Source organism: Ovis canadensis, chromosome X, assembly GCF_042477335.2.
Source record: "Ovis canadensis isolate MfBH-ARS-UI-01 breed Bighorn chromosome X, ARS-UI_OviCan_v2, whole genome shotgun sequence".
Classification (NCBI taxonomy): Eukaryota; Metazoa; Chordata; class Mammalia; order Artiodactyla; family Bovidae; genus Ovis; species Ovis canadensis.
Window position 1 is genome coordinate 107,009,465 of NC_091727.1, and position 20,863 is coordinate 107,030,327.

The 20,863-nt window shown below is 39.0% G+C and overlaps 1 long non-coding RNA gene and 1 pseudogene across 1 annotated transcript in view; one reads left to right on the top strand and one right to left on the bottom strand.

The window, feature by feature from the left end:
* The window catches only part of LOC138931170 (uncharacterized), an 854,662-nt gene that overhangs the window by 383,154 nt on the left and 450,645 nt on the right, over positions 1-20,863 (top strand). The window lies entirely within an intron of this gene.
* LOC138930106 (E3 ubiquitin-protein ligase Hakai pseudogene) overlaps positions 1-20,863 on the bottom strand; it is a 96,885-nt pseudogene that overhangs the window by 75,336 nt on the left and 686 nt on the right.

Sequence of the window (20,863 nt, forward strand, 5' to 3'; positions counted from 1 at the left end):
ATCAGACAGAAAAATTCACATAATTCAATTTAGATGAGATACTGCAATATGCAAAACTTACCCACAGTAACAAAATAGATTGGTGGTTGTCTGAGGCTAGTGGTGGGGTGAGATTGACTGCAGAGGGACTGAAGGGACCTTTTTGTTGTATGGAAATGTTCTATCTCTTGATTGTGGTATATGCTAGGGTACATATTTGTCAAGACTCATAACTACATTTAAGTGGGTGCATATTTTACTGAGGGCTTTACTCCAGTGAACTTGACTTTAAAAAAAAAAAGCAAAACTGATTGGAAGTTATTTATGGATTACTGGGGTTTACCTTTTTGTGGGCCTCACTGTAGGGTGACCATTTGTTTTTGTTTTTTTTTTTTTTTTTTTTTTCCACTAGGAGACTGCCAAATGTTAGTAGGTCTTTTCAAAACAGTATAGCTTTTTATGAAAACATCTGTGTGTGTAGTCACGTATCATTGTTTTGTCAGTTCTGTTTTATAATGTAAGTTCAGGTGATTTACAATAGATTTGGAAGCTAAAATATTTGACTCTTAAGTATATAATTCAACTGATGGAAACTGAAAGTGTGAATGGATTCTATAGCACAGTCTATGTGCTATGAGCATTTAGCATTCTGAAGGCATCAGTATGTTTTACAGAGGAGACTGAGCACTTCACTTAACCTCACCAATCAGTTAAGTAGAGTCTAGTTAAGAGAACAAATCAAGGCAACTATGGGGCAGACTGCAGCAGGTGAGTCCAGCTTGAGATCAGTGTTGTGAGGCTTTTGCCACTGGGCTGGAGAGCCAGGGAAGGACTTTTGTCCTGAGATAGGTGGCTGGTGATGGGAACTATAAACATAATATCCCCTGCCAAGCCAATAAAACCTCTCCACAAATGTAGAAATAATAAAACAGTAGAAGTATTAGATAAGCATTAAACCAAACTGTGATACATATCACAGGCAATCCCCTAGAGAGACTGTAAAAACAGAAAAGAAATCTTACTCTTTTATAACCAAGCAGGTACATTCCTTTATATACATGAAGCTAAACTGCCACAGATGTGAAAATAGGGCACCACCCTGTTTGTTTTTCAAAGACATGGTCCCTTGGCCCTCAATAATGACATTGCTGGGATATAAAATTGGTAAGAAACTTTACCATTAAAAAATACTTATATGTGTCTCATATGTATCCCAGTGTTCATCGCAGCACTGTTTATAATAGCCAGGACATGGAAGCAACCTAGATGCCCATCAGCAGATGAATGGATAAGAAAGCTGTGGTACATATACACAATGGAGTATTACTGAGCTATTAAAAAGAACACATTTGAATCTTTTCTAATGAGGTGGATGAAACTGGAGCCTATTACACAGAGTGAAGTAAGCCAGAAAGAAAAACACCAATACAGTATACTAACGCATATATATGGAATTTAGAAAGATGGTAACGATAACCCTGTATGAGAGACAGCAAAAGAGACACAGATGTATAGAACAGTCTTTTGGACTTTGTGGGAGAGGGAGAGGGTGGGAAGATTTAGGAGAATGGCATTGAAACATGTATAATATCATATATGAAATGAATCACCAGTCCAGGTTCGATGCAGGATACAGGATGCTTGAGGCTGGTGCACTGGGATGACCCAGAGGGATGGTATGGGAGGGAGGTGGGAGGGGGGTTTAGGATGGGGAACACATGTACACCTGTGGCAGATTCATGTTGATGTATGGCAAAACCAATACAATATTGTTAAGTAATTAGCCTCCAATTAAAAGAAATAAGTTTATATTAAAAAATACTTATGTGTCTCAAAGAGGCAGAGAGAACATTTATAATCTCAAGTTTTCTGAAGGAAATGATAAAAGGAAAGGGAGAGGGAAAGTTATTTCCTGTTTTGCACTAAGGGAAATTTAACATTTTTTAGATTTTAATTTATAATATCCCCTTTCTGTTGCTATTTTCTAATAAAATTAAAATTTCTAATTATCTACAATGACATTTATCTTTAACTATAGTCTAAGTATACAACAGTCTAAGGCCACAGTGAAACAGAACAAAGCATTTTATCAGAACTACAGTCAGATGGATTTTAAAATTAGTATAACATTTGTCTTGAGGAAAAATGAAGTATATCATATCATAATGGTGAATGGTTAAAGAAGATTCTTGATTAACAATGTACAAAAATTCTCTTTTGTTATACATTACTTTTATAAATTGTTATATCTTTGAGCTTTAAAATAACTAAGTATTGCTTTGTAGTTTTTTATAATATTCCATCCAATCTAAATCTGGAGTAGATTCACTGAATAACTCTGGAGCCTGATAATGTAAAGTTTTAACTGAGTTTTTTCTTTTTTTTTTAACTGAGTTTTTCTTAAGCCCCAATAAATTTCCCCTAACAGAAGTAACATTATAATTACAGAATAAATTAGACCTTTCTGTAATTATTCAATCTTCCCAAATACTTCTTCCAGATATAAAACACACATGGCCATTATCTAGTATCAAAGTCCTACTATGAGACACACACTGAAGGGTATAGATTAAACTTTGTAGGGGAGAAGAAATAATTTTCTCTCTCCCCTTCTAGGTTCTTGGCTGAAACCCCCTTTTAATAAAAGATTAGCAGAAAAACAAACAAATTTAATAACATATATACTTCCCTGGAAGGGCTTCCCTGGTGGCTCAGTGGGTAAAGAGTCCTCCTGCAGTGTGAGAACCATGTTCGATCCCTGGCTTGGGAAGATCCCCTGGAGAAGGAAATGGCAACCCACTCCAGTATCCCTGCCTGGGAAATCCCATGGACAGAGGAGCCTGGTGGGCTGCAGTCCATGAGGTCCCAGAGTTGGACATGACGGAGCAACTTTTATTCACTATACCTCCCATATACATGGGAAAGACCCAGGAAAACTGAGTAACTCTCCAAAATGGCCCAAGCCTTCAACTTATATACCATTTCCAGCTAAGACAACTGAAGATATTGGAGGTGGGCTGGCAGTTATGGGAGGTGACTAGGGAACACACAGAAAACTAGGATATAGTTGTTATGCAGATTTGAGGTGCTGCCTTCTCCACTGATAAGTTTCTGGAGGTTAAATCATCTTCCTTTTCCTGGTACAGAGAGGGAGACACCCTTAGGAATGAAGATTTCTCTTATAGATGTAAATCTCTCTTATAAAAGGGTAACTTCCACTCTACTAATAGCTTTTCCTGTATCTGCTATTTCTTAAAAATAAGCAACTTAAGGTAATCCTTATGGCAGAGAACCATTTTGGGGGGTGGCAAATTCTCCCCTTCAACTTCCAGTGTTCAAGGTACATGGCTCCAATAATTTATGTCTTGAGGGCAAACCCAACTTCTGGGCCATTTTTCACCTCTAACTCAGTAGTTACCCATGGATATTTAACTATTACAAATAGTATCAGGTGAGCCAAAAAGTTTTAGGTTTTTCCATAATATCTTGCAAGAAAATCTGAAGAAACATTTTGGTCCACCCAATATAATAGGGATGTTTGTCTGCACTAGAACTGGAAAAACTTGTATCCCAAAGTGACTAACTGACATTATACCTGTCTTCTGTTGTCTCTATCCATAAATGCCAGCTTCTTATTATTAATCATATATACTAATCATTTCTATTACTAATATATACATATAGTAATCATTTCTATTAGTAATCATATAATCATATATACCACCCTTACAATCAGGCTAGTTAACAAAACATTATTTGTGTCAAATTTGGGGCTTGAGTATCTGGAGGCATATTAGTTATTTTCACCTTAATATTGTAAAAAGTTTATAATACAGTTCTATTTTTTTTCTGCCAATAATCAAATTGTTGGATTTATAAGCCCAGGCCCTGTCCATACTGGGAGTATAATTCAGAGCCGATGAGAAATGTGTGACTCTAGGAACCATTATGGGAGTACAGAGAATGGTGTAACAAATAACCTGTTTGCTTGCTAGTAAAATGTAATTCTAAGAGTAATGAAACAACAAATAATTCACTGTTATACTACTATGCCTTAATATTTTGAATAAGATAACAAGGCAGTCCAGTCTGAGAATAGTTATAAGTTCTTTCATACCTCCTTTCAGTTGAGTTCAGTACCAACACCATTTATTCCAGAAAATTTAAGTTTCAAGTCATTTTTGCAAACCACAGTTGAGTCCTCTTGAAGAGCTGGCTTCATGTGGGAAGCATGAACCTATCTGGGTTTTCTTTCACTTTGGCCATCTGGGTGATCAGTAGCACCTGAAGTGGCCCCTCTAGATGGTGACAATGCATCTTTTCTCCAGAGCACTTTTATGGAAACTAAATTGTTCAGTTGAACAGGAGTGGCAGACTTCTTCCAGTAGGTCCTTCTAGGGTCTTCTGACTTTGTCTCAGGGTTTCTAGGGAAGACAAAAGCCATTTAAGGTATCAAACATGATAATGAGAGAATTCAGTTAAATCAAAGTGGAAGAAGTGATTTCAGACCCAAATTCACAGACCTGCCAAATGTAAGTTCTAAGAGAGAACATTATTGCTTGCAAGAGCTGCTCTAACTTTTAAGAAAACTACTGGTAACTATCTAGGCCATTTTACCCGTAGATCACTGAATCTCAGCCAATGAGTTTGTTAGAGTTTGAGTTTTTATTCTACTTGGAATATGATAGCTTTTTGGAGTCTGCAAACATTTGCATAATTCCTCAACAACAATAGACATAAAATGATCTCTTCCATCTGACTGAATAAGCTCTGGGATCTCAACAGTGGGGATTATGTGCATGAAGAGGGACTTTACCCTAATGCCTGAGGATCTGTTTTTATTTTTTGTGCTCTTTATTTTTTATTTATTTTTTACTTTACAATACTGTATTCGTTTTGCCATACATTGACATGAATCCGCCACGGGTGTACATGAGTTCCCAATCCTGAACCCCCCTCCCACCAGCCTCCCCATATCATCTCTCTGGGTCATCCCAGTACACCAGCCCCAAGCATCCTGTATCCTGTTTCGAACCTAGACTGGATGGTTTTGAAGAGGGAAAAGATATCATACATACACCACTAGACAAAATCTACCTTCCATAGGCCTCAATTCTATGAAATCTAAGTGCCACTGGGTTCCTGGTAAAGTTGGTCAGGGAAAACTTTCTGCACCTACATTGGGAGTGGTCTGTAAAGATTTCTGCTGGCAAATAACAAAACTCTTTAAAATGTTTTGAATAATTTCATCTTTTTGATAAATGTATTAGTCTAGTGCCTTTAAAAACTCCCTTTCAGTTTGATTTTGTTGATAACATAATAAACTAATCAAGCAAATAAAAGCTGTGATATAGGAATCATTTTGTTAGTAATTCCTATAGGCCGGTTGAATTTCTTTTAGCCCCCTTTTCAATACATTTGTTCATTTCCTTTTGTGAAGCTGGTTTTAGAAAATGGATAGAGGTTTCTAGTATTAGAAATGCGGCTTCTATATTTGGAGTCTCTCATGTTTTAATAGTGGCTTCTGCAGCTCTTTCAACATTATCATTGCCTTCACAAATTGCGTCATTTTGCCCCGTATGACCTCTGCAATAGATTACCGGTAATCTGAATAGGCAGTTGAAAAGCCTCTAACAAATCAGCTTTCAAATCTCCACGAGATGTTTCAGTTCTCATAGAAACCAAGACCCTCCAATTTTTCTAAATTTTCTCTGTTGCATGACAGACATCAAACACACATTTAGCAACAGCAGAACCAAGGATTTCAACTCTAATGATGGCTATTAACTTATCTGCTTGTGCTAACTTAATACCAGATACAAACTTCATGATAAGTAACCATAGCAAAGAAAGCCTTAAATTGGCCACTTTGGTCTCTGGTAAATGACCTGTAAGTAAACATGAGAGCTGCCCTCAAAATGATTATCAGATAAATCAGACTGGCGCCCAGTGTTTTCTTCTATTATCATTGTAGAATCATGATTATCTATTTGATTAGGATCTGGTGAAACAATAGCAGAAAAAAAATCAAAAAAGCATGAGAGTTCCAGAAAAACATCTCTTTTTGCTTTATTGACTATGCCAAAGCCTTTGACTGTGTGGATCACAATAAACTGGAAAATTATGAAAGAGATGGGAATACCAGACCACCTGACCTGCCTCTTGAGAAACCTGTATGCAGGTCACGAAGCAACAGTTAGAACTGGACATGGAACAGCCGACTGGTTGTAAATAAGAAAAGGCTGTACATTGTCACCCTGCTTATTTAATTTGATCTCTGGTTCCTCTGCCTTTTCTAAAACCAGCTTGAACATCTGAAAGTTCACAGTTCACGTACTGCTGAAGCCTGGCTTGGAGAATTTTGAGCATTACTTTACTAGCATGTGAGATGAGTGCAATTGTGCGGCAGTTTGAGCATTCTTTGGCATTGCCTTTCTTTGGGATTGGAATGAAAACTGACCTTTTCGAGTCCTGTGGCCACTGCTGAGTTTTCCAAATTTGCTGGCATATTGAGTGCAGCACTTTCAGAGCATTGTCTTCGAGGATTTGAAAGAGCTCAACTGGAATTCCATCACCTCCACTAGCTTTGTTTGTAGTGATGCTTTCTAAGGCCCACTTGACTTCACATTCCAGGATATCTGGCTCTAGGTGAGTGATCATACCATCGTGATTATCTTGGTCATGGGAAGATCTTTTTTTGTACAGTTTTCTGTGTATTCTTGCCACCTCTTCTTAATATCTTCTGCTTCTGTTAGGTCCATACCATTTCTGTCTTTTATTGAGCCCATCTTTGCATGAGATGTTCCCTTGGTATCTCTAATTTTCTTGAAGAGATCTCTAGTCTTTCCCATTCTGTTGTTTTCCTCTATTTCTTTGCATTGATCACTGAAGAAGGCTTTCTTATCTCTCCTTGCTATTCTTTGGAACTCTGCATTCAGATGCTTATATCTTTCCTTTTCTCCTTTGCTTTTCACTTCTCTTTTTTTCACAGCTATTTGTAAGGCCTCCCCAGGCAACAATTTTGCTTTTTTGCATTTCTTTTCCACGGGGATGGTCTTGATCTCTGTCTCCTGTACAATGTCACGAACCTAGGGGAACACAATTCACCACCCTAAAATGTGTCTCTTTGGCATGAGGATTAATGTAAGCTGATTAGAAACTTTGACCTTCCTTCAGACTGCCTAAAGGAATGTAGATAGTGAATTTGCTCTGGAATAGTGTTATCACTATTGGAGAAGGCAATGGCACCCCACTCCAGTACTCTTGCCTGGAAACTCCCATGGACAGAGAAGCCTGGTAGGCTGCAGTCCATGAGGTCGCTGAGAGTTGGACATGACTCAGTGACTTCACTTTGACTTTTCACTTTCATGCATTGGAGAAGGAAATGGCAACCCACTCCAGTGTTCTTGCCTGTAGAATCCCAGGGATGGCAGAGCCTGGTGGGCTGCCGTCTATGGGGTCGCACAGAGGCGGACATGACTGAAACGACTTAGCAGCAGCAGCAGTGGTATTAGTTTTCAGTCATATCTGACTCTGCAATCCCATGGACTGGAGCCCACCAGGCTCCTCTGAACATGGAATTCTCCAGGAAAGAATACTTGAGTGGGTTGCCATTTCCTTCTCCAGAGGATGTTCCCGGTCCAGGGATTGAACCTGGTTCTCTCACATTGCAGGCAGACTCTTTACTGACTGAGCCAGCAGGAAAGATCTAGGGGAAACTCTAGGCAGGGCCACAGAAACAATGGGACACAGAGTAGAAACTGATTTTCTTAGGGGAAACTCTAGGCAGGGCCTAAAAATCAGTTTCTGCTCTGTGTCCCACTTTTTCTGTGTGGCCCAAGAGTATTTGTTTACAAAATATTTGCTTTTCCATCTCCATGTGACTTGCTTTCCTCCCCTTTGAAGTCTCAAACCAATACCTACAACATCCTCTTCTGTCTTTAGCTGAAGATGGCATTTAAGGTAATGGCTTTGACCATTTTGGCCAATTACTTAATTTTCCTGAGTCTCTCCCATGTATATATGGGTTTCTTAAACTTTTGTGTGATTTTTTTTTTCCCCCCTGTTAACCTGTACCATTTAATTCTTGGACCAATCAAAAAATCTAGAAGGGTAGAGAAAAATTTTTTCCTCTACAATAGACTGCAGAGACAAAAAACAAAAAAGAACTCTTACCTTTTATATACTTGTTGACCCATTAACATGTATATATAAATGTTAACCCATTACACACACATCAGTTGTATCTATCAGAGGAAAAATAAAATTTCTCATTCTCTTTCAAGCAAGGAGTTAAGTCTTAGAACTAAATCTCCACAGACAGGGAGAGAGGGTACCACTCTTGCTTGTTTACTGTTCAAACAAATGGCTCCTTGCATGCTCAGTCACTTTAGTCATGTCCCAACTTTTCAATCCTATGGACTGTAATCTGCCATGCTCCTCTGTCCATGGGATTCTCTCCAGGCAAGAATACTGGAGTGGGTTGCCATTCCCTTCTTCAGGGAATCTTCCTGATCCAGGGGCTGAATCTGGGTCTCCTGAATTGCAGCCATATTCTTTGCCATCTGAGGTTCAGTTCAGTTCAGTTCAGTCGCTCAGTCGTGGCTGACTCTTTGCAACCCCATGAATTGCAGGACGCTAGGCTTCCCTGTGCATCACTCAGTGAACTCCCTGGAGTTCACTCAGACTCACGTCCATCGAGTCAGTGATGCCATCCAGCCATCTTATCCTCTGTCGTCCTCCTCCTGCTGCCCCCAATCCCTCCCAGCATCAGAGTCTTTTCCAATGAGTCAACTCTTCACATGAGGTGGCCAAAGTACTGGAGTTTCAGCTTTAGCATCATTCCTTCCAAAGAAATCCCAGGGCTGATCTCCTTCAGAATGGACTGGTGGGATCTCCTTGCAGTCCAAGGGACTCTCAAGAGGCTTCTCCAACACCACTGTTCAGAAGCATCAATTCTTTGGCGCTCAGCTTTCTTCACAGTCCAACTCTCACATCCATACGTGACCACTGGAAAAACCATAGCCTTGACTAGACAGACTTTTGTTGGCAAAGTAATGTCTCTGCTTTTGAATATACTAATTAGGTTGGTCATAACTTTCCTTCCAAGGAGTAAGTGTCTCTTAATTTCATGGCTGCAGTCACCATCTACAGTGATTTTGGAACCTCAAAAAGTAAAATCTAACACTGTTTCCACTGTTTCTCCATCTATTTCCCATGAAGTGATGGGACCAGATGCCATGATCTTCGTTTTCTGAATGTTGAGCTTTAAGCCAACTTTTTCACTCTCCTCTTTCACTTTCATCAAGAGGCTTTTTAGTTCCTCTTCACTTTCTGCCATAAGAGTGGTGTCATCTGCATATCTGAGGTTATTGATATTTCTGCCGGCAATCTTGATTCCAGCTTGTGCTTCTTCCAGCCCAGCGTTTCTCATGATGTACTCTACATATAAGTTAAATAAGCAGGGTGACAATATACAGCCTTGACGTACTCCTTTTCCTATTTGGAACCAGTCTGTTGTTCCATGTCCAGTTCTAACTGTTGCTTCCTGACCTGCATATAGGTTTCTCAAGAGGTAGGTCAGGTGGTCTGGTATTCCCATCTCTTTCAGAATTTTCCACTGTTTATTGTGATCTACACAGTCAAAGGCTTTGGCATAGTCAATAAAGCAGATAGATGTTTTTCTGGAATTCTCTTGCTTTGTCCATGATCCAGCAGATGTTGACAATTTGATCTCTGGTTTCTCTGCCTTTTCTAAAACCAGCTTGAGCATTAGGAAGTTCATGGTTCACGTACTGCTGAAGCCTGGCTTGGAGAATTTTGAGCATTACTTTACTAGCATGTGAGATGAGTGCAATTGTGTGATAGTTTGAGCATTCTTTGGCATTGCCTTTCTTTGGGATTGGAAAGAAAACTGATCTTTTCCAGTCCTGTGGCCACTGCTGAGTTTTCCATATTTGCTGACATATTGAGTGCAGCTCTTTCACAGCATCATCTTTCAAGATTTGAAATAGCTCAACTGGAATTCCATCACCTCCACTAGCTTTGTTTGTAGTGATGCTTTCTAAGGCCCACTTGACTTCACATTCCAGGATGTCTGGCTCTAGGTGAGTGTTCACATCATCATGATAATCTTGGTTATGAAGATCTTTTTTGTACAGTTCTTCTGTGTATTCTTGGCGGAGCCCAATTATAGCTTTGGCTTTCCAATGAATGGAAGCTTAATCTAATCACCTTACAAACACCAAGTGGGTAATCTAAATAATCCCTGCCAGTGCTTAAGGGAAGGTAAACTTGCCGTAACCAATCTGGTTTTTTGCCTAGGATGATATCCTTGTTCCTGTTTACGTCTGCCTATAAATGTTGCTCTTTTTATATAGCTCCTCAGATCTCCTTTTTGTTCAATTGAAGGCTGCATGATTTGAAATCATTTTTACTTAAACTCTAAAACTTTTAATATGCCTCAGTTCATCTTTTAACATAGGAAAGGAGCAGTGCCCCATTAAAACTGGGACATAAGATCAGGGTTGGACATTTGAATCATAGGTGTCCTAGAAGAAGAAGACATAAAGAAAGGGAATGAGAAAATACTTGAGATAATAGTCGAAAACTTCCCCAAAGTGGGGAAGGAAATAGCCACCCAAGTCCAAGAAACCCAGAGAGTCCCAAGCAGAATAAATGCTAGACAAAAAACCCCAAGATACATATTAATCAAACTAACAAAAGTTAAACACAAAGAGCTTATATTAAAAGCAGCAAGGGAAAAGCAATAACACACTGGGGAATCCCCAGAAAGATAACAGCTGATCTTTCAAAAGAAACTCTTCAGGCTAGAAGGGAATGGCAGGACATACTTAAAGTGATGAAAGAAAAACCTACAACCAATATTACTGTACCCAGCAAGGATCTCATTCAGATATGAAGGAAAAATAAAAAACCAATACAGTATTGTAAACTAAAATAAAGTAAAAAAAAAAATAGATAAAAAATTAAAAAAAAAAAACTTTAGAGACAAGCAAGAGCTGAGAGAATTCAGCACCACCAAATCAGCTGTTCAACAAATGCTAAAGGATCTTCTCTAGACAGGAAACACATAAAAGATTTATAAAAACAAATCTAAAACAACAAACATATATGGTAACAGGATCATACTTATCAATAATTACCTTAAATGTAAATGAGTTAAGTGCTCCAACCAAAAGACAAAGACTGGCCGAATGGATACAAAAACAAGACCCATATATATGCTGTCTATAAGAGACCCACCTCAAACCTAGGGACACAGACAGACTGAAAGTGAAGGGCTGGGAAAAGATACTTCATGCAAGTGGAGACCAAAAGAAAGCAGGAGTTGCAATACTCATATCAGATAAAATAGACTTTGAAATAAAGACCGTGACAAGAGACAAAGAAGGACACTACATAATGATCAAAGGATCAATCTAAGAAGATATAACAATTATAAATGCACCCAACATAGGGGCACCTCAATACGCAAGGCAAATGCTAATAAGTAGGAAAGGGGAAACTAACAGTAATACAATAAGAGTGGGGGACTTCAATATGCCACTCACACCTATGGATAGGTCAACCAAACAAAATTAGCAAGGAGACACAAGCTTTAAATGATACAATGTACCAGTTAGACCTAATTGATATGTACAGGGCTGCTCCTGCTAAGTCGCTTCAGTCATGTCCAACTCTGTGTGACCCCATAGACAGCAGCCCACCAGGCTCCACTGTCCCTGGGATTCTCCAGGCAAGAACACTGGAGTGGGTTGCCATTTCCTTCTCCAATGTAGGAAAGTGAAAAGTGAAAGTGAAGTCGCTCAGTTGTGTCCAACTCTTAACGCCACCATGGACTGCAGCCTACCAGGCTCCTTCGTCCATGGGATTTTCCAGGCAAGAGTACTGGAGTGGGTTGCCATTGCATTCCACCCAAAAACAATGGATTTCACCTTTTTCTCAAGTGCTCATGGAACCTTCTCCAGGATAGATCACATCCTGGGTCATAAATCTAGCATTGGTAAATTAAAAAAAAAACCTGAAATCATTTTGATCTTTTCTGATCACAATGCAGTAAGATTAGATGTCAACTACAGGAAAAAAAACTACAAAAAAACACAAACATATAGAAGCTAAACAACAAGCTTCTGAATAACCAACAGATCATCAAAGAAAGCAAAAAGAAAATCAAAATATGCATAGAAAGAAATGAAAAGACAACCCCAAATCTATGGGATTCAGTAAAAGCAGTGCTAAGAGGGAGTTTCATAGCAATACAAGCCTATCTCAAGAAACAAAAATCAAACAAACAATCTAAACTTTATATCTAAAGCAACTAGAAAGAAGAATGAAAGAACCCTAAAGTTAGTAGAAGCAAAGAAATCATAAAAATCAAAGCAGAAATAAAAAGAAATGAAGGAGACTATGGCAAAGATCAACATAACTAAAAGCTGGTTCTTTGAGAAGATAAATAAAATAGACAAACTGTTAGCCAGAATCATCAAGAAAAAAAGGGAGAAGAATCGAATCAACAAAATTAGGAATGAAAATGGAGAAATCACAACAGACAACACAAATACAAAAGATCATAAGAGATGACTATGAGCAATTATATGCCAATAAAATTGGACAACTTGGAAGAAATGGACAAATTTCTTAGGAAAGTATAACTTCCCAAAACCGAATCAGGAAGAAATCAAAAATCTTTACAGATCCATTACAAGTGTGGAAATTGAAACTGTAATAAAAAAATCTTCCAACATACAAAAGCACAGGACCAGATGGCTTCACAGGTGAATTCTACCAAAAAATTTAGAGAAGAGCTAATACCTATCCTACTCAAACTCTTCCAGAAAATTGCAGAGGAAGGTAAACTCCCAAACTCATTCCATGAGGCCACTATCACTCTAATACCAAAACCACACAAAGATGCCATCGAAAAGGCAAACTACAGGCCACTGTCACTGATGAAGATAAATGCAAAAATCCTCAACAAAATTTTAGCGAATAGAATCTAACATATTACAAAGATCATGCATCATGACCAAGTGGGCTTTATTCCAGGGATGCAAGCATTCTTCAATATTCACAAATCAGTCAATGTGATACACCATATTAACAAATTGAAAGATGAAAACCTTATGATTATTTCAATAGATGCAGAGAAAGCCTTTGACAAAATTCAACACTGATTTATGATAAGAACTCTCCAGAAAGCAGGTATAGAAGCAACATACCTCAACATGGCAAAAACTATATAAGACAAACCCACAGTGACCATTACCCTCAATGGCAAAAAATTGAAAGCGTTTCCTCTAAAATCAGGAACAAGATAAGGGTGCACACACTCACCACTACTATTCAACATAATTTTGGAGGTCCTAGCCACAGCAATCAGAGAAGAAAAAGAAAATCCAGTTTGGAAAAGAATTAAAACTTTCACTGTTTGCAGATTACATAATCCTCTACATAGAAAACCCTAAAGATACCACCAGAGAGCTACTAGACCTAATCAATGAATATAGTAAAGTTGTAGGACATAAAATTAATACACAGAAATCCCTTGCATTCCTATACACAAACAGTGAAAAAACAGAGAAATTAAGGAAACAATCCCATTCATATTGAAACTAAAAGAATAAAATACTTAGGAATAAATTTACCAAAGAAACAAAAGACATATATATATAGAAAAGTATAAAGCACTGATGAAAGAAATAAAAGATGACACAAATAGATGGAGAAATATACCATGTTTGTGGATTGGAAGAATCAGTATGGTGAAAAGTGTATTACCCAAAGCAATCTGTAGATTCAATGTAATCCCTATCAAACTACCAATGGTATTTTCACAGAACTAGAACAAATAACCTCACAATTTGTATGGAAATGCAAAAAACCTCAAATAGCCAAAGCAATCTTGAGAAAAAAGAATGGAACTGGAGCAATCAACCTTCCTGACTTCAGACTATACTACAAAGCTATAGTCATCAAGACAGTGTGGTACTGGCACAAAAGAATATAGATCAATGGAACAAAATAGAAAGCCCAGAGAGAAATCCACACATCTATGGGCACCTTAATTTTGACAAAGGAGGCAAAAATATACAATGGAGAAAAGACAAACTCTTTAACAAGTGGTGCTGGGAAACCTGGCCAACCACCTGTAAAAGAAGGAAACTAGAATACTTTCTAACACCATACACAAAAGGAAACTCAAAATGGATTAAAGATCTAAATGTTAAGACCAGAAACTATGAAACTCTTAAAGGAAAACATAGGCAGAACAATCTCTGACATAAATCACAGCAAGATTCTCTATAACCTACCTGCCAGAGTAATGGAAATAAAAACAAAAATAAATGGGACCTAATTAAACTTAGAAGCTTTTGTACTATGAAGGAAACTATAATCAATGTGGAAAGGTAGACTTCAGAATGGGAGAAAATAGCAAATGAGACAGCTGACAAAGAATTAATCTCCAAAATATACAAGCAGCTCATGCAGCTCAATTCCAGAAAAATGAACAACTCAATACTAAAGTGAGCCAAAGAAGAGAAATTTCCCCAAAGAAGACATACAGATGGCTAATAAACACATGAATACATGAAAAGATGCTCAATGTCACTCACTATTCAGTTCAGTTCAGTCACTCAGTTGTGTCTGACTCTTTTCGACCCCATGAATCACAGCATGCCGGGCCTCCCTGTCCATCACCAACTCCCGGAGTTCACTCAGACTCATGTCCATCGAGTCAGTGATGCCATCCAGCCATCTCATTCTCTGTCGTCCCCTTCTACTCCTGGCCCCAATAATTCCCAGCATCAGAGTCTTTTCCAATGAGTCAACTTTTCACATGAGGTGGCCAAAATACTGGAGTTTCAGCTTTAGCATCATTCCTTCCAAAGAAACCCCAGGGCTGATCTCCTTCAGAATGGACTGGTGGGATCTCCTTGCAGTCCAAGGGACTCTCAAGAGTCTTCTCCAACACCACAGTTCAAAAGCATCAATTCTTCGGTGCTCAGCTTTCTTCACAGTCCAACTCTCACATCCATACGTGACCACTGGAAAAACCATAGCCTTGACTAGATGGACCTTTGTTGGCAAAGTGATGTCTCTGCTTTTGAATATGCTATCTAGGTTGGTCATAGCTTTTCTTCCAAGGAGTAAGCGTCTTTTAATTTCATGGCTGTAGTCACCATCTGCAGTGATTTTTGGAGCCCTCCAAAATAAAGTCTGACACTGTTTCCACTGTTTCCCCATCTACTTGCCATGAAGTGATGGGACCAGATGCCATGATCTTCGTTTTCTGAATGTTGAGTTTAAGCCTACTTTTTCACTCTCCTCTTTCACTTTCATCAAGAGGCTTTTTAGTTCCTCTTCACTCTCTGCCATAAGGGTGGTGTCATCTGCATATCTGAGGTTATTGATATTTCTCCTGGCAATCTTGATTCCAGCTTGTGCTTCTTCCAGACCACCGTTTCTCATGATGTACTCTGCATAGAAGTTAAATAAGCAGGGTCACAATATACAGCCTTGACGTACTCCTTTTCCTATTTGGAACCAGTCTGTTGTTCCATGTCCAGTTCTAACTGTTGGCTTCCTGACCTGCATACAGATTTCTCAAGAGGTAGGTCAGGTGGTCTGGTATTCCCATCTCTTTCAGAATTTTCCACAGTTTGTTGTGATCCACACAGTCAATGCTTTGGCATAGTCAATAAAGCAGAAATAGATGATTTTCTGGAATTCTCTTGATTTTTCCATGATCCAGCAGATGTTGACAATTTTATCTCTGGTTCCTCTGCCTTTTCTAAAACCAGCTTGAACAGCAGGGAGTTCACGGTTCACGTATTGCTGAAGCCTGGCTTGGAGAATTTTGAGCATTACTTTACTAGCGTGTGAGATGAGTGTAAATGTTTGGTAGTTTGAGCATTCTTTGGCATTGCCTTTCTTTGGAATTGGAATGAAAACTGAGCTCTTCCAGTCCTGTGGCCACTGCTGAGTTTTCCAAATTTTGCTGGCATATTGCAACAAAAACAAGACCAGGGGCTGACTGTGGCTCAGATCATGAACTCCTTAATGCCACATTCAGACTTAAATTGAAGAAAGTAGGGAAAACCACTCAGGTATGACCTCAATCAAATGCCTTTTGATTATACAGCGGAAGTGAGAAATAGATTTAAGGGACTAGATCTGATAGATAGAGTTCCTGATGAACTATGGACTGAGGTTTGTGGCACTGTATAGGAGACAGGGATCAAGACCATCCCCATGGAAAAGAAATGCAAAAAAAGCAAAATGGCTGTCTGGGGAGGTCTTACAAATAGCTGTGAAAAGAAGAGAAGCGAAAAGCAAAGGAGAAAAGGAAAGATATAAGCATCTGAATGTATAGTTCCAAAGAATAGCAAGGAGATAATAAAGCCTTCCTCAGCGATCAATGCAAAGAAATAGAGGAAAAGAACAGAATGGGAAAGACTAGAGATCTCTTCAAGAAAATTAGAGATACCAAGGGAACATTTCATGCAAAGATGGGCTCGATAAAGGACAGAAATGGTATGGGCCTAACAGAAGCAGAAGATATTAAGAAAAGGTGGCAAGAATACACAGAGGAACTGTACAAAAAAGATCTTTACTACTCAGATAATCACAATGGTGTGATCACTCACCTAGAGCCAGATATCCTGGAATGTGAAGTCAAGTGGGCCTTAGAAAGCATCACTATGAACAAAGCTAGTGGAAGTGATGGAATTCCAGTTGAGCTATTTCAAATCCTGAAAGATGATGCTATGAAAGTGCTGCGCTCACTATTAGAGAAATGCAAATCAAAACCACAACGAGGTATCATCTCGCACCGTTCAGAATGGCTGCCATCAAAAAGTCTACAAACAATTGCTTAAGAGGGTGTGGAGAAAAGGAAACCCTCTTACACTGTTAGTGAGAATGCAAACTGGTATAGCCACTATGGGGAAACAGTGTGGAGATTCCTTAAAAAACTGGAAATAGAACTGCCATATGACCCAGCAATCCCACTGCTGGGTATACACACTGAGGAAACCAGAATCGAAACAGACACATGTACCCCAATGCTCATTTAGCACTTTTTGCAACAGTTAGGATATGGAAGCAATGTAGGTGTCCACTAGCAGTTGAATGGATAAGGAAGTTGTGGTACATATACACAATAGGATATTACTCAGCTATAAAATAGAACACATTTGAGTCAGTTCTAAAGAGGTGGATGAAACTGGAGCCTATTATACACAGTGAAGTAAGTCAAAAAGAAATAACAGTACAGTATATTAACACATATATATGGAATTTAGAAAGATGTAATGATGATCCTATATGCAAGGCAGCAAAAGAGACAAAGATGTAAAGAGCAGACTTTTGAACTATGTGGGAGAAGGCAGGAGTGGGATGATTTGAGAGAATAGCATTGAAACATGTATATTACCATATGTAAAATAGATAACCAGCGCAAGTTCAATGCATGAAGAAGGGCACTCACAGCTGGTGCTCTGGGACAGTCTGGAGGGATGGGGTGGGGAGGGAGGTTGGCAGGGAATGTTCAGGATGGGGGGACACATGCACCCATGGGTGATTCATGTCAGTGTATGGCAAAACCCACCACAATATTGTAAAGAAATTATACTCCAATTAACGTAAATTAATAAAAAAATAAAAGTCATTCATATCTTTAAAAAAAGATCAGGGTTGAAGTAGTAAGAGGGATTTCATGCTGGATTTGACAGATCTGGGCTAGAGCTGCTTAAATACTGCTGGTTTGTGTGATGTCAAGAATCTAGGGCAGGGCTCAGCCTGAAGATGGTTTGGGTCACACAGCCTAAGTTACAGTAAAGAAAAAGCAATTTGGGCCTAGAAACAAGAATGGTACAAGTTACAAGGAGACAGATTTATGTACAAAGGCCTTATTTTTTTATTGTTTTTTTATATATTTCAGTTTATATTGAAATTTTTTCTTTTTACCCAAGTTAGTGAAGTTGCTAAGTCGTGTCCGATTCTTTCGACCCCATGGACTGTAGCCTGCCAGGCTCCTCTGTCCATGGGATTATCCAGGCAAGAATACTGGAGTGGGTTGCCATTTCCTTCTCCAGGTTAGGAAAATATATCACAAGAAAAAGTAAATATTGCATTTAACAAAAACAACACTTTTGAAAGAAAAACACAGCACCACCCCCTAGTGCCTCTGGAAATAATATTGCAAATGGTCATTTCTGTGTCAGTTTACCATACTACAGGAACAAAGTTGTTAAAGGATAGTTATTCTCAACTGAGCCACTTATCTGCACTATAGTAAAGTACTTAAAATCATTGCTAAGATCAAGCCTTAAAACCGTTTCAAGTGGTTTTAAATGTTTTATAGCCATTTCTTTTTCTTTTTATAGCCACTTCTGTAAGAGGTGCTTTTCTTTCCCCAAATGTTCAAAGCTTAGTTAGATGGTTGACAATACTTCCCCCCCACCATTGGATCTTCTGTTCAAAATAATATTAGTACTGGTAACATGGTTTATATCTTGTGTAATCTAGGAAATGTAGTCCAAGAAATGAGGTTTGTAAAAGGCAGACACTGTTTTCCTGGTGGAAAGGGTACAGGGCACATACTATGACTTATTTCCCCTAGTAATATGAATGAAGTGCTCAGAGTTCCTTGATCTTCAGTAAACTGGGGTAAAGAGTAAGCATTATAATGGTGAGAAGGGTGTATACTTACAGGTGGACTACCCTGTTGAGGTGAGACAGGTCCTGGTGGAAGATTTTTCATACAAGGTGGCATCTGAGCAATAAGATGTCTGTGCAGAAGGTGGTAGAATAGAAGTCACTGATGTATCTGAAACTTGCCTATGAATCAAGTGAAAAGTACCTGTGGCCTGGGAATTATGTGGCCTTAGATGACATACTGATGGCAGAGGACGTAGTGTGGTATAGAATATCACTGTGATGGCACAGTGTGATGAGAGTTCAATACCACTGGTTGACTCTGTTTGTTATTCAGGATGATGGTGAGCAGTTGCAGAGACAGGAGGTAGTGTTTCTCAGGTACCTGAATTTGTATCAATCTGAATAGGAACAGTTATTAAATCACTTTGTTTTCTTGTTGGGACAAAAAGACTTTTTGAGTCCGTTTCTTCACTCATTGAAAGATGTAGAGATGAAGCCACAGACAATTCTGCTGTAGGAGCATGAATATCTTGTGGCTGATTATGTGGCTTGGGCAACTCCTTTGCAAAGAAGGTGGTAGTATCATAAAGTATTGCTTTGGTATAATATGGTTCATATGATGTTTATCTGGCAGCTTTTTAAGATAATCATAGATTTTAGTTGGTGGTGGGACAAAATGCTGAATGAACATTTTCAAGTTAAGTATGGGGAACAGAATTTCCAGCTCTCATGTGGCGGAAGTTGATATGAGCCTCTAAGTCTTTCTGAGACAAATAGGATCTCTTGCATCCTTGAACAGCGCTACACACAAAGAGAGAACCTTGACTATGCTTCTGAATTTGCTGCACAGAATTACCACAGGCTGGGCACATCATATCCCCTTCTTTTCCATGTAAAATAGCACAAGCGTAGCAAAAAGCATGCTTGCATGGAATCATCCACCCATAGATTCTAATCAGTAATTTGCATTTGTCACAGAAATGTATTATGGTTTCATCCTTTTTACCTAGAATATTTATTTTAAAGTCCCAAAAAGGATTTTCAACAGATTCTTGCTCATTTTGAAAAGCTTCGCCCCCAGTGGAATCATACTAGTTCTCCTCAAAGGAAAGATAGCGTCCTTCTGCGTTCTCCATGACTTCGCTCACAAAGCACAAGAGGAGCAGAAGTCAACCTTATTGGCCCAGGGAGTGCATGCGCTGTACTTTCCTGAACGCAGGAATTAAAAGTACCTCCAGGTCACCCTATTTTTGACCCTTTGTTACCTACTCCTGTTCCACTGAGAAAGTCAGGCAGAAGGAGAGAATGAATATTTGAAGTGTTTCAGTTCTGAGGTTGCTTAGGCAACCCACTCCAGTACTCTTGCCTGGAAACTACTATGGACGGAGGAGCCTGGTGGGCTGCAGTCCATGGCGTCGCGAAGAGTTTGGACACGAGCGAGCGACTTGACTTTCACTTTTCATCTTCATGCATTGGAGAAGGAAATGGCAACCCACTCCAGTGTTCTTGCCTGGAGAATCCCAGGGAAGGGGGAGCCTGGTGGGCTGCTGTCTGTGGGGTCGCACAGAGTTGGACACGACTGACATGACTCAGCAGCAGCAGCAGCAGGCTTCTCTTGTTATGCTTTGGGGGAGGGGTGTGGAGCGGTGCAGGGGAACCAGCCTTTAACTGGAAAAAGAGACTAATCTGGAATGGGGAAAAAGGAAAGCATGCATGTACATGACGGCATGCGCAAGCGCAGTGGTACCTGAAGGTAGAAGCCTAGATGCTATAGATTTAGCATCTCAAACTTTTCTGACAGTGTAACCCATGATGGGAGTGAAGAGTAAACTTACAACTGTGAGAGTAAGAGGGGCAGAGTTCTAAGTACTTTTGAAAGTAAGATATTTCTTTGAATAGTTGTACTTTAAAATTATAAGAATACTATATGAATATAGATTTCTTTTTAAGAATGTTTGTTTTAATGAAAATACTGCTTTTGATTACTTAATTAAGTCACTTGAATCTTTCCCTGCCCCTAAAGTCTTTGAGTAATAGTGAAGTCCCAGGAATTTTTTCCAGGAAATGTGCCAAATCTTGTCACACACTGCTGAATCTCCCCGCACTATTGGTACACTAGTTTGTGATGCACAATATAGAGTGGTTCCTTTACTGAATACAAGGTCATCCAGTAGGACTTGGAAATCCTTTTTATACAGAA